Source organism: Gossypium hirsutum, chromosome D05 (genome assembly GCF_007990345.1).
Source record: "Gossypium hirsutum isolate 1008001.06 chromosome D05, Gossypium_hirsutum_v2.1, whole genome shotgun sequence".
NCBI classification, from domain to species: Eukaryota; Viridiplantae; Streptophyta; class Magnoliopsida; order Malvales; family Malvaceae; genus Gossypium; species Gossypium hirsutum.
The window spans coordinates 12,795,715-12,809,231 of NC_053441.1; the positions used below are offsets into that span (position 1 = coordinate 12,795,715).

The 13,517-nt window shown below is 32.7% G+C and overlaps 1 long non-coding RNA gene across 1 annotated transcript; it reads right to left on the reverse strand.

Annotated features, from left to right (window-relative positions):
- Positions 1-1,827: 1,827 nt before the first annotated feature.
- On the reverse strand, positions 1,828-2,595 carry LOC121217724 (uncharacterized). Its single transcript, XR_005913910.1, has 2 exons — positions 2,446-2,595; positions 1,828-2,106 (listed from the first exon to the last, which is right to left on the reverse strand). It is a non-coding gene; the product is annotated as an uncharacterized lncRNA (long non-coding RNA).
- Positions 2,596-13,517: the final 10,922 nt, after the last annotated feature.

The following is a 13,517-nucleotide window of genomic DNA, read 5'->3' on the forward strand; positions in this document are numbered from 1 at the left end:
TAACTTACTCTTCGATTTTTTCTCATTTAACCTAAATAACAGAATACTTTTTCAAATCACTATACCGAGTTTTGAAAAATGCTTATTCTCAAAGATGCGAAGTGTTGTGCCCTAACTTACCGGGTATGACATTTGTCATCTCGAAATAAGAATTTTGTTTCGAAATAAAGGCAATATTCGGTGTTTGAGAATTCGAGAAAACGTGCCCTAACTTACTAGGTTTTGACTTCTCTCGTTTATTCTAAATAATCGAATACCCTTTTAATAAAATACACAGATTTATAAAAGGCAAGCTCGCTCTCGAAAATTCAAGATGTCGTGTCCTAACTTACTGGATGTGACATTTCATATTTTGAGACGAGAAGGTCTTTAACACTTGAGCTTTTTATAAAGAAGGATCGTATTTTAAAATTCTTTCAAGTTTTTAAATTTTCGACACTAAGACACTAATTAATCAACTAGGTACCAATTTTGAGCGTATCGAGGGTGCTAATCCTTCCTCGTGCGTAACCGACTCCCGAACCTGTTTTCTTGATTTGCGTAGACCAAAATTGTTGTTTAAATAAATCAAACTATTTATTAAAAACAACCACTTTTATGAGGTGACCCGATCACACCTCGTCAAAAAGGATCGGTGGCGACTCGCAGTTTTTCGTTTTCATTTCAAAATCCAAGTCGATTCCCGTTTTTTCAAAAAAATGGTTACGACATACTTACCACAAATTAATTTATTTTGCTTTTATTAATGTTTGTTAATGTGGCTTCGATATTACTGCATAGGCATTACCTTTGTTTTATATTTTTTCCCTAAAATACGTGGATCTAATTTTAGAAAATAAATTTTTCTATATATGTTTAAAATTAACTATAATCCATCCCTGACCTTTAAATAGGAGGATAAACACATTTCAATAGCTTGAACTCACATTTTCTAACATGACAACAGTACCAATGTCAATTAAACTAAAACTCAGTCAGTAAAAAATAACATTTATTTTATTATTTCTTTAATCTATAAAAAATAGAAATTACTAAAATACACATTCAAAATGAGCTTCGATTAAAATTTGTCTAGGTTGATTATGCATCGTAATTACTAAAATAAATTCTTATATATATTTAAATTTAAACATGTTTTATTATTTAGAATATGTGTCATTATTCTATTGGTTGTTAGTTCAAAATTTAATAATATCAGTCAAGTACCAAGAAAAAAGGGCTTAATTCATGATTTGGTTCCTAAAGTATACACGTATTTCTACTTTGACATCTAAACTTTTTTTCTCCCAATTTGGTACATAAAGTACACTTAAATTCTCAATTTGGTACCTAAATTATGACTGTTATATCTTTTTAGTCCATTTTTTGACAGATGTTAAAAAAGTAGTTATAGCCAATCACAAAGTGCCGCATGACATCTTTATGTAAAAAAATAAATATTTTCATTTATTATATGTATATACAAATTAAAAAATATAAAAATAAATTTATAAAAAAATTCTGAAATATATATAAATCTAGAAAAACATATAAATTATAAAAAATTGTATAAAAATACAGTTTGCCAAAAACAAAAACGATAATTGAAAAAATTAGTTAAAATTAATAATATCATTACAAAAATGTAAGAAAATCGTAAAAAAATAAAAAAGGTTTAAATATATTTTTTTTATAAAATTGTAACAAGGTATTTAAATTTCAAGGTTTTTTTTTTGCAATTACTTGAAATTTAAATACTTTTAAAAATTTTATAATATTTTCAATTTTTATATATTATTTGAACTTTTTAAAATTCAAAATTATATATTTTAGAATTTTATAAAAAAATTATTTTTAAACTTTTAAAATTTGTTTATATTATATATATATTTTCATTTTTAATCAATAAACCGAACATTATTGTACAAGGCCGTTTGACCCCAGACCCAAACCTAACAGAAGCCCAAACCCAACAGAAGCCCAACCCAAACACAAAACAGAAAAAAAAAAAGAGAGAACTAAAAACCCTAGCCTAATCAGCTGCTGCCGCCCCTGACCCCTGTCCCATCCACCACCGACGTCTGCAGCACCGCCCTCGTCAAATCCACCATCCTCCAAGTTGCACCCCTGCAAGCATTAAACGAGAGTAGACAGAAAGCAAGTAGCATGTAAACGGCTATTTAAAGCCAAATCTAAAAACATTGTACGGTCGGCATTTTTTTTCTTTAACAGATACAAGCATTTAGCAGTCATTTTATCAACAAGTATTAGATTCAAATACGAGCATAAAATCGCAGCAAAGAAAAACATCAAAGGGGGTTCAAGGATTTCAAAACAAGGTTTATCTATTTTCTTTTTTTTTTCGGACCTATTTATACATATCTTTCTTTGTTTATATTGTAAAAAATAACATATACATACATATTCATAAACTAAAAAATACAGCAAAAAATATAAATATTATACCTGAGGCGATTTCCGGCCACCGTGTACAGTGGCCGGCGAGGCGGAACGCACGGCAGTGGTTGAGGCCCAGACCCCCTAATCGGAGTTCAGAGGGAGAGAGCAGAGAGGAGCTCTCAAAATTTTTTTAAAAAAAGTGGTGTGAAATGAAAATTTTAAAAAAAATTTAACTTTTATAAACGTTCAGAAACGACGCCGTTTTAGGCCTTGCTCCCACAGGCCAAAACGACACCGTTTGGCATATGACCCTATGACCTGTCCGACCCGACCCAGGAACCACTAGGATCCGCGTGTTTTCGCTAATTGGGCTATTTACACCCATAGTCCTTCCATATTTTTTATTCTTTTAATTTAATCCTTTTGTTATTCTTCTTTTGTTTTAAATTTGACCACATAAATCTTCTCAATTTTCATCTCGGTCCTTAACACATGTGCGCCGGATGACGGACACGTGTCCAGAGGCTGGAATTTTGCCTGATAGTCCTCAAACCTTGCGCATATTTTCAATTTACCCCGTTCTTTTATTTTATTATAGTTTTCACTTCTACTTTCATTTTATTCCAATTTAACCCCTAATCAGTTTGATTTTAATCCCTTTTTTATTTTTATTTATATATTCATTTATTATTAATTCATTTATTTCATTTAGGTATTTAATTTGCCATTGTTATTTTTTTATATTTTATTATTTTACTTAATACTTATATATATATATATGCTATATAGTATTATTAATAGTTTTTAATATTATTTTATTAATGTATTGTATTTCACCTATATATTTAATATACATGTATTATGCTCCATATTACGCATATATATATATCAATATTATATTTTGTATATTTTTCTTTTAAACACTATATATATATATATTATGTATATATTTTTTAATATATCTATATATGTACTATGCACATACTTTTGTCATGTATTCTTAATGTGTATGAATATATATATATGTAATATCATTAATAGTTGTTTTCTAACATTATTATCATTTATAATATATGTGTATCGTATATATATATATCTTTTTTAATATTCTATTTTTCTATATGTTATGTATATATCTTTAGCAACATATTATACTTTTATTTTTTATATTATCTTACGTATATATTTTTAACTATTATGTACATACTATTACTATATCTATTTATGTAGTTATTCTTACTATTATTATTGTTCTCAGCACCTATACTACGTATACATTCTTAATACTATATTATATTTCTTAATTTCATATCATGCACATGTTATAATTATTTTTACCTCTATTATACTCGTTATTAATATTTACATATATACTCCGTTATACATGTATATATATATGTATATTTTATATATAGAGTATTATTTTATATATCATTATATTTATTATTATACTTGTTGTTTTCACTATTGTTGCTTATTATATTATATTATTTGATACTATCATTACTATTACTATATTTTTTACCTATTATTTTTTAAACATACTTATTTTCTTTTTTTTCCTCACTCACATTATATTTTATTTATTTATAGATGCACATATATATTAATCTTCATATACCATTCTAAAAAGTACTCATTATTTGTATTATTACTATTAATATTACTATTATCATTACTATACTGTCATTTCTTTAGTTTTACATAGCGATTGTTTATTTATTACTCGTTCCTTTTAATTTCGAATACCTCTTAGCTTATTCATGATTTCATTTTATTCGTTTTATTCATTCATTTATTTTTGCTCTCATCATCATTATCGCTCACATTCGTGTTTATGTTTATTCTGTTATGTCTGTCAATACCAATTTTTAGTTATGCATTCTTTATTATCTCGTTTCATTATGAATTTTCGTTTCTTCCAACCCCATATTAACTCTTTCATAAAGGCAATATTTTGTACTTGGAAATTCGAGAAAATCGTGCCCTAACTTATTGGGTTTCGATTTTTCTCATTTAACCTAGATAACAAAATATTCCTTTAAACTTTAATACGGATTTTGAATAAAACTGCTTACTCTCGGAGATATGAAGTGTTGTGCCCTAACTTACCGGGTATGACATCTTATTACCTCGAGATAATATTTTGGTAAATAAAGGCAATGCTCGGTATTTGGAAGTTCGAGGAAAAGGGCCCTAACTTACTGGGTTTCGATTTTTCTTGTTCATCCTAACTAATCGAATATCCTTTTAAAAAGGAAGTTAAAATACATTTAAATAAAAGGCGAGCTCAGTCTCAAAGTTCGAGATGTCGTGTCTTAACTTATTAGGCATGATATTTTATTACTTCGAGATAAGAGAGTCCTTAACATCCGTTTTAATTTCTTCAACCATTTTTAAGTTAGCATTAATACAAAGAGGGATTGTATTTTAAATTCTTTCAAGTTTTCAAATTTTCGACAGTAAGACACTAATCAATCAACTAGGTACCAATTTTTGGGCGTATCGAGGGTGCTAATCCTTCCTCGTGCGTAACTGACTCCCGAACTCATTTTCTGATTTTCGTAGACCAAAAATTATCATTTTAGTAAATCTTAACTTTTATTAAAATGATTAATTTAAGGTGATCCGATCACACCTCATCAAAAGGATTGGTGGCGACTCCCATTCTTCGTTTTTTTAAATCCAAGTCGATCCCCGTTTTCCAAAAAAATAGTTACGACAATTATAATAAAAAAAGTTTAACTATTTAAGCCTTCATTTGTATCCAAATCAACTAAAAAAAAGCTCAAAACTCTGTTTCCGAAATACCTTCTATAATTAATTGAATATATACCTAGACTTGCATCGCACTTTATTGTATTGTATTTATAACCCTGGAACTAAAAAACAAAAAGATTCATACCCCTTCTCTCTCTATATACGAGCTTAATGCAAAGAAACAAATAGAAGCTGTTTCCACTGTTGTACAAAACAAAAATATATAATCTGGTCTAAACTTCACCATTGGTAAGCTAAAAGAAACAGCTTCACCACAATGGCAAACATCCACCACGATCATCGCTTCTCTCTTGTTTTTGGCCTTCTTGGTACGTAATGTTCATAGATTTCTCTTCCTACTATCTAAGGTGAAGTTAGGAAATTTTGGTTGAAGGATTGGGATAAGACTATAATTTGATGACGGTCAAACTTTGAAATTTTATGCTAAAAAGATTAAATTGTATTACAAAATAATACGAGGATCTAAAATTACAATAAATCCACTTTATTCACGAGATTTGTCTCGGTAATATCAATTCGCAGCACGATATTATGCTCGTTATTTCATTGGTGATAAATACAAATGCGATCGAAAACATGATGTTGAATTAATTATTTTTGTGCAGAAAATATTTTGTTTTAGGTTTTTTGTTTGAATGTTTAACAACATTGCTTTTCATTTTTCTTTGGGTCCATCGATCAAAGACCAACATTTTATAGGATTTTCAATCAATCCCATATTCAGTAGCACTTTTCAGTGCCATGTTGTTGCTCTACTATGCTTTCCTCAAGGAACATGTTGCATCCATGCTCATCACCATTAATTCCATTGGTTGCTTCATTGAATCCCTCTATCTCTTCTTTTACATGATCTATGCAACCAAAAGTGCTAGGGTACGTTTATTTTATTTTGGATGCACTGTGAATTAATCATAATATGTAACCTATTAATATAGCTCAATTTTTAACTTAGATAATTTAAAATTATATATTTATTTTTAATATTTTTAAAAATGGACGAATTTAAATAAGAGAATTCAATTTAATTTTTATGATATTCAATTCGATTTTTAATAAACCAAAATACTCTTATTAACTTACTTATTATAAGCCATATATGACATATCCATACAATTAATATTTTGCAGATATACACAACCAAGCTTCTCATATGTTTCAACATTGGAGCATTAGGGTTAATCATAATGATCACATTCATATTTTCAAAGGGGCTCCCTTAGAGTTTCCATTGTGGGATGAATATGTGCTGTCTTCTCACTTTGTGTCTATGCTGCTCCACTTAGTATAATTGTAAGTCTAATCACAACAGTTATTTTTAATCATCTAATAATTTCCATTTTATGTTTGAATTTCAGAGGTTGGCTATAAGAACAAGGAGTGTGGATTACATGCCGTTCTCATTGTCATTCTTCTAGACACTATGTGCCGTAACTTGGTTCCTTTATGGCTTTTCATCGACAGATTACTATGTAGCGGTAAGATAAAATGAAAGTTCTTTTATGACTTTTTATTTTTATTGAAAGATTATTATGGGGTAAGATTAAATAGAACTCTAGTAGTAAATGCATTACATTCTTAATAACAGAACTCAAGTTTAAATCATAGAAATATATTATTGAAAATGATAACTATAAATCTTTAAAATATTAATTTTCATATAACGTAAAATGGATATGAAAAATACCTTAATTGAAAAAGCAGAAAGCAAAGTAAGGGCAACACCTCATCAAGTGGATAAATACAGTAGAGTCCAATAGGAATTGCTAACACATGCTTAGCAAGAGCATCGCGACTTTATTATGCTTTAGCCATAAAGTATATTGCTTTTTTCGCTTTGATTTTTAAAGTTTTTTTCTTTTTGCTCACTTCAATTCCTAACATTATTCAACATTCACAATTCAATCCCAAAATGTTATCTGTTGCGCGGAAGCGTGTGAAAGAGTAAAATTATTGTACTGAAAAAATCACACTAAGTTCAATTCCCAGGAAAGAGAGGTGGATCACGAGGATCGCTTACATACCAGATCTTTCCTAGCCAGAATATCCCTCTATCGTAATTTAATAGCACAATAAATCACTACAATGACACTTGCAAAATATGCAGAACAAAAATAAAGAACACTAGAATTTTAACGAGGTTCAGCAAATTTTGCCTACGTCCTCGGGCACTACCAAATATATTTCACTCCAAAAATACAAGTGAAAGTTTACAAATAGGGAGAGAGAACAATTGCCTTAAGTAGAGAATGGCAAGTGTGGGATGAAGAAAGTAAGAAATGGTTAGGCCTATTTATAGTTGAGGTTCAAGGATCAACTTGCAATGTCCCTATACAATTAGGGACCAAAATTGCAATTATCCCATGCCAACTTTTAACCCAACTTGCCAACCAATTTTACTTTCTACTTTCGGTGCCCACCCTTTTTGACTTTTCAAACAATGGGTGGGTTCCAATAATCTCCACCTTGAAGATTTGATTAGGATAATCTTATCTTCACACAATTCTTTCTGCCTTTGACAACAATACTTGATAGTGCCTTCTTCAACTGTTAAACTTGCAGGATATTAATCAAGTTCAAACAATGTTCGAACTTGGTTGCTGTTACCACCTTGGTCATCATATCTGCGGGATTATTTGCAGTCTTGATCTTCTGAAGACAAATTTTCCCCTCTTCAATAATTTCCCGCACAAAATGGAATCGTACGTCGATATGTTTTGTACGTGCATGATAGACTTGATTCTTTGCTAAATGAATAGCACTTTGACTATCACAATACACGTTAATATGCTCCTGAACCAACCCCAAGGTTTTAGCCATACCTTGTAACCAAATAGCCTCCTTTACAGCCTCTGTTACAGCCATGTACTTGGCTTCTGTGGTTGACAATGCAACTGTAGACTGTAGTGTAGACTTCCAACTTATTGGTCCTCCAGCAAGTGTAAACACATAACCGGTGGTTGATCTTCGCTTGTCCAAATCACCGGCATAGTCAGAATCAACGTACCCAATAACACCTTTACCAAGTGTATTATCCTGCTTGAACAGTAATCCAACATCCACGGTCTTCTGAATATACCGTAGAATCCATTTCACAGCTTGCCAATGTCCTTTTCCAGGATTATGCATATACCTGCTCACTATACTAACTGCCTGTGAAATGTCGGGTCTTGTACACACCATTGCATACATCAAGCTACCCACTGCATTAGAATACGGAACTTGCAACATGTATTCTCGTTCCGTATTCGTCGAAGGAGATAGTTGTGCAGAAAGCTTGAAATGAGAAGCCAACGGGGTACTTACAGGTTTGGTCTGCTCGTTCATGCCAAACTGCTGTAGTACTTTCTTCAAATACTGCTTCTGAGACAAGCTAACTCTGCCATGAGCTCTATCTCTACATATTTCCATGCCAAGAATCTTCTTAGCTTCACCTAGATCTTTCATCTCAAACTCGAGATTGAGTTGAGTCTTCAATCTCTCAATCTCAACTTTGCTCTTAGATGCTATAGCATATCATCAACATATAAGAGCAAGTATATGAAAGTTCCTTCTTGTAGCTTCTGAAAATATACGCAATGATCAAATTTACTTCTTGTGTACCTTTGCCCTTTCATGAACTGATCAAATCGCTTGTACCACTGCCTTGGAGATTGTTTCAATCCATAAAGCGACTTTGTCAGTTTGCAAACCCAATTTTCTTTATCAGCAACATTGAATCCATCAGGCTGAGTCATATAGATTTCCTCTTCCAAATCACCGTGTAAAAATGCTGTCTTCACATCAAGCTGAACTAGTTCAAGATCTATTGCGCAACCAAGGCTAGCAAAATCCGAATAGACGAATGCTTCACAACTAGGAGAAAACACTTCATTGTAGTCTATTCCTTCTTTCTGAGCGTAACCCTTTGCTACCAATCTAGCCTTGTATCGAATTTCATTTTTACCAGGAAATCCTTCCTTCTTTGCATATACCCATTTGCATCCAATTGCCTTCTTTCCCTTGGGCAGTCTCACCAACTCCCAAGTCCTATTTTTATGAAGAGACTGCATTTCTTCATTCATAGCTTGCTTCCACTTTACACCATCAGAGTTACTTATTGCTTCTGTGTAAGTGGAAGGAACATCATCATCTGCAATTGGAAGTGCATAGGCCACCATATCTCAAAGCGAGCAGGCTTACGAATCTCTCTTCTTGGCCTCCTATATGCAATTGAATCTTGTTGCTGTAGAAGTTCTTGGGTCGAAACTTCTTCATCATTTGTTCTTTCAATATTAGCTGGATCATCATTAACCTTTTCAAACTCCACCTGCTGCAAAGTACTACTGGTTTTGTCATCCTTTTGTGAATCCTCGTTCTTCATCATGTTGATTCATCAAAAGTTACATCTCTACTGAAAACAATCTTCCTTGTATCAGGACACCAGAGACGGTATCCTTTTACACCACCAGTTATACCCATGAATAATGCTTTCTTTGCTCTTGGGTCTAACTTAGATTCTTTTACATGATAATATGCAGTGGAACCAAAAACATGTAAAGAATCATAATCAGTAGCAGGTTTACCAGTCCACATCTCCATAGGAGTTTTTCCATTTATTGCAGCTGATGGCAATCGGTTAATTAGATGGCACGCATATGTAACTGCCTCAGCCCAAAATTCCTTGCCCAATCCAGCATTGGACAACATACATCGAACTTTCTCCAGTATAGTCCGATTCATGCGTTCTGCCACCCCATTCTGCTGTGGTGTATCTCGAACAGTGAAGTGTCGCACAATGCCCTCATCTTGACATACTTGTAGAAATGGATCATTTTTGTACTCAGTACCATTATCTGATCGAAGTCGTTTGACCTTTCACCTGTCTGAGTCTCCACCATCTTCTTCCACTTCAGAAATGCATCCAAAACTTCATTTTTTCTTTTCATTAGATACACCCATACTTTTCTTGAATAATCATCAAGAAAAGTGACAAAATAGTGCATACCTCCCAAAGAAGCCACTTTGGTAGGTCCCCACACATCACTGTGAACATAGTCCAGAATTCCTTTCGTATTGTGAATTGCTGAACCAAATTTTACCCTCGTCTGCTTGCCCAGAACACAATGTTCACAGAATTCCAATTTGCAAGAATTTGCACCTTTCAACAAGCCTTGCTTCGCCAAAGTCTGCAAAGCTTTTTCACCAGCATGTCCCAATCGCCTATGCCATAACCTGGTAGCCTCTGAATCTGCATCTTTCGCAGAAGCTGTTGATGTTGATCCAATAACTGTACTTCCATTTAAATAGTACAAGTTATTTCTTCTAGTGCCTTTCATCACCGTCAATACCCCAGCTACTACCTTTAGTAATCCATCTCTCAAAGTGATTGTGAGCCCTTTAGATTCTAGGGCCCCTAATGAGATGAGATTTTTCTTCAAGCTGGGTACATAGCGAACATCTGTCAGAACTTGGATTGAGCCGTCATGGTTCTTCAATTTGATTGTACCTACACCCATTGTCTTACAGGCACTATCATTGCCCATAAAAACAACTCCACCTTCTAGTTCTTCAAGACTAGAAAACCAGTCCTTATTAGGACACATATGGTAAGTACATCCCGAATCCAATATCCACTCATCCGTTTGACATGCCATTGCCATGCCAACCAAGCTAAAGTCTGACTCCTCATCATGCTCCGCTACACATGCATTAGAAATAGACTTGCCCTTTTGTAACTTAGGACAATTCTTTTTCCAATGCCCTTTCTCACGACAAAAGGCACATTCATCTTTGGCGGGTCTCCCTTTGGACTTACCCCTTCTACCAGGTTTGCTGCTGTGTGAACGACCTCTTACTGTTAAGACTTCTGCAGTTGTATCTCTGTGATCTCTTTTATCTTTCTTTCGAGTCTCAGATCTATACAACGCACTACAGACTGCATCAAATGTGATTGAATCTTTCCCATGAAGCAATGTGGTGGTAAGATGATCATATTCATCAGGAAGGGAATTCAACAACAATAATGCCTTGTCTTCATCTTCAAATTTCTCATCCAAATTTAGCAAGTCTGCTAAAATTTTATTGAATGAGTTCACATGGTCATTCATCGACATACCGGGTGCATAAGTGAACCGAAAAAGTTTCTTTTTCATATAAAGCCTATTTTCAAGACTTTTCGTTAGAAACTTTTCTTCCAATGTATCCCACAGCTTCTTCGCTGATGTCTCCTCATGACGGAGTACTTCTGCTCTTTGGCCAAACATAGGCGGATTGTACCACACGCCTGTCTATTGATCTTGGCCCACTCCTTGTCATCCATCTTGTCAGGTTTTTCTTCAAGGGCTATATCCAGCTCTTGCTGACATAAGACATCCAGGATCTCACACTGCCACATACCAAAATTATTGGTACCGTCAAATTTCTCTACTTCAAATTTTGCATTTGTCACAGTAGTCCTTGCTGATGACGATGCTGCTGCCATTTTTCTCCTCAATCCCAACTACTGTATACGTGAACAGTACGTATACGTGAATAGTGCCGTATACGTGAATAGTACGTATACGTGAATAGTGCCGTATACGTGAATAGTACCGTAAACGGTCGTATTCCCCAAGTACGAACCTGGCTCTGGTACCAATTGTTGCGCGGAAGCGTGTGAAAGAGTAAAATTATTGTACTGAAAAATCACACTAAGTTCAATTCCCAGGAAAGAGAGGTGGATCACGAGGATCGCTTACATACCAGATCTTTCCTAGCCAGAATATCCCTCTATCGTAATTTAATAGCACAATAAATCACTACAATGACACTTGCAAAATATGCAGAACAAAAATAAAGAACACTAGAATTTTAACGAGGTTCAGCAAATTTTGCCTACGTCCTCAGGCACTACCAAATATATTTCACTCCAAAATACAAGTGAAAGTTTACAAATAGGGAGAGAGAACAATTGCCTTAAGTAGAGAATGGCAAGTGTGGGATGAAGAAAGTAAGAAATGGTTAGGCCTATTTATAGTTGAGGTTCAAGGATCAACTTGCAATGTCCCTATACAATTAGGGACCAAAATTGCAATTATCCATGCCAACTTTTAACCCAACTTGCCAACCAATTTTACTTTCTACTTTCGGTGCCCACCCTTTTTGACTTTTCAAACAATGGGTGGGTTCCAATAAGATAACTGGCATTAATTTTAGAATCCAATAAAAAAACATTATTTTAGAAATAAAATAAAATTACTTTAAGAAATAAAATATCATAATATCTTAATATATATAAAGAAAAAAAACCTCCTATATCTGTTTCATACATGGATGAGATAATAAGTCAAATGATTTAAATATATAATTAATTATTAAATACTTTCCCCTTTTTTTTCATAAATTAACTTATTCTGTGACTTTTTTTTTTATTATATATAAAAGTATGTCACAAGATAACTAAATTAAGAAAGGATCTGTCCCAATTAATGCTTGAACTAATTATTTGCTAAAATTTGGTGTGACCCTGGTTGATGCTACCAAACATCACCTAATGCCTTTTTCATCAAGACTTGGTCCTAATACATTCGTTAAAACTGTTAGCTAAGCTACCTCCCAACTGCTAATTAATGGCATTAACACAATGATTGATATGTTTAATAGGAAGCTCAAATCCATGTCGACTTTGAATTTGTTTTTCCTCTGGTAAAACAGTTCAGTAACTTTTTACTTAAATTTTCATTATAGAGTCAAATTCTCATTAATACAAATAATGCAATTGGGATTAATAATTATTAAAAAGAGAGAGGCTAGTAATCATATAGTTAATGTATCTGAATAATGATCATTAATTTATATTATTTATTCATATGGAATTGGATTTGATTAAACATGTTTGCCATGCCCATATTAATTCCTATATATATTTATTTAAGCTACCATTAACTTTTCAATAATGCATGATCAACATAGGAAACATAGAAACATAATCACATTTTAGATGGACCCTAAAACATTGTTTAAATGGATGAGGGAAAAAAACAAAAAGAAGTTTCTCAACCCTTCCTTTAATCATCATCAACTTTAATTTTCTTCAAACTACAAATCAAAAAAGTTTTGTCTCACGCCTCTATACCTCAATGTCGTTGGCAAAAATCACGGTAAATGTTTGGTGAATTATTCAAGTTTAGATTTGAGAAAATTACGGTTACAAATATATATCCCATAATTCAAGAGTAAAAAGAAAAGAAAGATCATAGATGTTAAGATTTGAAATTTAATGTTGCTTTACACCATGAATTAATTAAATTAATTTGGGGTTTCAAATATATAACGAAAAGGAGATATTCTAAATTTTAAAAAAAAGGTTCCTCTTGTTTGGCCCCTTGTTAATGTATCAG